Raw genomic sequence first — 4,078 nt, forward strand, 5'->3', positions numbered from 1 at the left:
TGGAATCTGTGTCTCGTTTTGTTGCTTCATCTTGCTGCATCAGCTGTGTGTGCGGTGCCATTCCTAGGCAGGCTGTGCTTTCTTTCGCACTGGTGGCTTTCCTTAAGGGGCACGCTCCTTGCACGTGGGGCTCCCTTACGCGGGGGACACCCCTACATGCCACAGCACTCCTTGCATGCATCAGCACTGCTCGTGGGTCAGCTCATTACATGGGTCAGGAGGCCCTGGGTTTGAGCCCTGGACCTCTCATGTGGTAGGCAGATGCTCTATCCATTGGGCCAAATCCACTTCCCAAATTTGAATCTTACTAACAGTGGATCCGAAAAGGACTGTGGTACTGATCCGTGCTATAACATGAAACATTACACTATAAGATGAAAGCACTATGCCAAGCAAAAGAAACCAGACACAAAAAACTACTTATTGTATGATTCCATTTACATAAAATGTCCAGAAGGGGTGAATCTGGAGAGACAGGAAGTAGATTGATGGTTGCCTTAGGGCTTAGCGATCACTAAGGGGTGAGGGGTTTCTTTTGGGGTTGCCGAAATGTTCTAAAACTGATTGTGGTGACAGTTGCACAAATTTTGAATATGCTATGAAACCATTGGACTGTATACTTTAAGAGGGTGGCTTGCATGGTCTGCAAATTATATCTCCAAAAAGTGGTTTTATTATATATATCTTTTTAAAAAGAATCAAATACGTGGTTGGTGGATTAGCCGGGCTGGGTGGGAACAGTTCTGCCTGTGTTTTGCCAACTCCAATCGCACCCCCACACTGCTTTCCAAACAAGAAACCAGTGCTGCAATAATCACGACCCCACCACCCTCAATCTTACCTCCTCAGGGTTCAAGGAAACCAAAGGCAACAGGACTTCATTGAAAAGTCTCTGAACCAGGCTCTCGCTTAATAAGAGACGGCGCAACCCTCTTCTAGTGCGCCTTATTATTAAATCGAGTCTGTCAAATCAAGTTCTTTTCCCCAAAAATAATTACAGGCCAGCTAGAGGCAAACGTGGGTAGCAAGGGAAGTTCATCTTTGTTTTGCTGGTCAGCCTGGGTTTAGGTTTCTATTCCCCATCCCCGGGGAAGTTTTCTTTCCTGTACCACAGCAGTCTTCACAGGGTGGTCCCCAGCCCGGCAGCATCAGCATCGCAAGAGAACTCATTCAAGATGCACAGCGTGGAGCCCGCCCCAGACCTTCTGAGTTGGGGGCGCTGGGGGCGGAGCCCGGCGACCTGCGTTGAAAGCAACCCTCCTCCAGGGGATTCGGCTGCACCCCAGCGTGAGAACCAAGCCTGGCCCTCACCTCCTCGGAGTCAAGATGTTCCACGGATCATCTGAGGAACCAGTGGATCCTTAATAATGCAAATGGACTCAAGGGAGGTACACCTGGCACACACCCTTGCGCTGGTAAAATTGACTCGGTGTTTCTTTATTTGTCTCCTTTTAATGGTGAAAGCAATACCTGCTCGTTATTTTTAAAATGGTAACACATGAAAGAGACAAAATGCAGAAGGTAAAATTCTGCCATCATCTCACAATTACCAGTTATGGCAGAGGTCATCGGTAATGGCCATCACCTCTTGATGGAATCGGCCTCCAGACATGTTTAACAATGTTTAACTAGACGCGTACAGGATGATTCCCACCTATGTTAATGGCCACTTTTTCCTTTGAGCTGGTAACGCCTCTTCAGTGCGCTAAGGGTGGAAATTCAGAACCTGGGGGAGGAAGGACCCCCCACCCCCGCCCCAGAGAGTCTCCCATCACCTTTCTTCCAGAAATTCGATTGTGAAAAATTAAACCTGGTCCAAAAGAAAACTTCTTGGCAATGTATTTCATAACCTTCTTCGGGAAGAAATTAGAACTCTTGAGGAAAATGCTTAAGCAATCCTCTGATCCTCTTTAATGAGATGAAGCCCTTTTCAGGGGAACTAGCCACCTCTCCTTCCACCCCTTGCTGGCCTAAGATCAGGAGTCCAGTGCCCTTTAGCCAGACATTCTTTTTGCTTGTGTCCAGTCAAACAACAAGCATCTAACCATTCACTTCCCACAAAACATCTTGACCAAGAGGGAATCTGGCATGCAACTTTGCCATCTGCTCATAATTAAATTTTCTGAGAAGATTGCTTCACTCTCTTATAACTAGACACATACAACACATGTCACCTGACTTTTTCTCAGTGCCCAAATCAAGGAGTAGAAAGTTCACTCTTACCTAAAAACGCAAGAAGTTACAGGTCTTTCTGAAAATCTCTCTGGGCAATGAGCATGCTCTTTAAGAGCACCATTGCTATCGTTCATGGAGAAGCAGGGGCTGCGATACTCCTTTGTCTTCTTTTTAATTCCTGCGACAGTAGGAGGTAAACGTCACTATCCCCATTGTACAAGCGAGGAGACTCAAGTTCAGAGAGATTAAATGACATGCCCAGGGTCTAGCTGCATCTAATTCCATTGGGAAGTAGGTATCATCTTTTCCATGGGGCTCATGGCTTAGAATTCCTGTTCAATGGTCATAATATAAAAAATAAGTGGGTTCTTGTGAGTGTTTTCCTTCATATGAAGCTTGTATGTGTGTGTGTGTATATATATATATAAGGCTTATGGCAACACTGTAATAATATACAGAATACAAACATGTACATACCCAATACTCACAATGGCCTTTTAATTTAAAGAATGCATTAGAGCCCACGTGCAGTGCTGATGCACGCCAGGAGTGCCGTGCCACACAGGGGTGTCCCCCATGTAGGGGAGCCCCACACGCAAGGAGTGCGCCCCTCAAGGAGAGCCACCCCGCGCAAAAAAAAGTGCAGCCTGTCCAGGAGTGGCACCGCACACATGGAGAGCTGACGCAGCAAGATGACGCAACAAAAAGAAACACAGATTCCCAGTGCTGCTGACAAGAATGCAAGTGGACACAGAAGAACACACAGCAAATGGATACAGAGAGCAGACAACGGGCTGGGGGGGATAGGAAGGGGAGAGAAATAAATGAAAAATCAATCTTTAAAAAAAATGCATTAGAAACTCTGGAAGCAAATATTCCACGAGGTTAAAAGGCCGTCTAGGAATAATGTGGCTATGTTTTTCTATTTTCTGAGGAGCAGAGCACGGAAGAGGAGCTCCCTCCCTTCATAGGAATAGTTCAGGCTTCACCCACTACCAGCTGACCTGTAAACTTGGGAGCTCTCTTAACCTCTTTGTGCCTCGGGTTCCTCATCTGTAAAATGGGGAGAACAGTACCTGCCTCCCAGGGTTGTCCCGCGGCTGTAACAGGCTAATACTCGTGAAGGGCTTAGGATACTGTTTGACCCTGTGGGTGTGTTCTAGATTTGCTTTGATGGCACAAGTTTAATAATGGAAAAGCTTGCTTGAAAAGGTTGTTGTACCTTGGTTATTTTATATTTTCCATATTTAAATATCTTAGAATAAATAATGATGATAATTGAAGAACAAATCTGCATTTTCCAAGTATTATTGCAGGATTTTTTTTTAAGATTTATTTTTTATTTCTCCCCCCTTCCTCCCCATTGTCTGCTCTCTGTGTCCATTCGCTGTGTGTTCTTCTGTGTCTGCTTGTATTCTTGTCAGTGACACTCAGAATCTGTGTCTCTTTTTGTTACATCATCTTGCTGCGTCAGCTCTCCATGTGTGCGGCGCCATTCCTGGGCAGGCTGTGCTTTTTTCACGCTGGGCGGCTCTCCTTGTGGGGCGCACTCCTTGCGCGTGGGGCTCCCCTAAGCGGGGGACACCCCTGCGTGGCAGGGCACTCCTCGCACACATCAGCATTGCTCGTGGGCCAGCTCACCACACATGTCAGGAAGCCCTGGGTATCGAGCCCTGGGCCCTCCGTATGGACGCTCTATCAGTTGAGCCACATCTGCTTCCCTATTGCAGGACTTTAAAGTGAGTGTCTAATTTGACAATTTTACCAAAGCCTTAAAATGCACACTTCTGGCTAATCCTAGCATCCTGACTCCTTGCGTGTATCTCTCTCTCAAGTCTGGGTAAAATGAAAGTAAAGGAATAAAAAGGAATTCACTGAGGAGGACAAGGAGGACAGGAGAGGA

This window comes from Dasypus novemcinctus, chromosome X (assembly GCF_030445035.2).
Source record: "Dasypus novemcinctus isolate mDasNov1 chromosome X, mDasNov1.1.hap2, whole genome shotgun sequence".
Taxonomy (NCBI): Eukaryota; Metazoa; Chordata; class Mammalia; order Cingulata; family Dasypodidae; genus Dasypus; species Dasypus novemcinctus.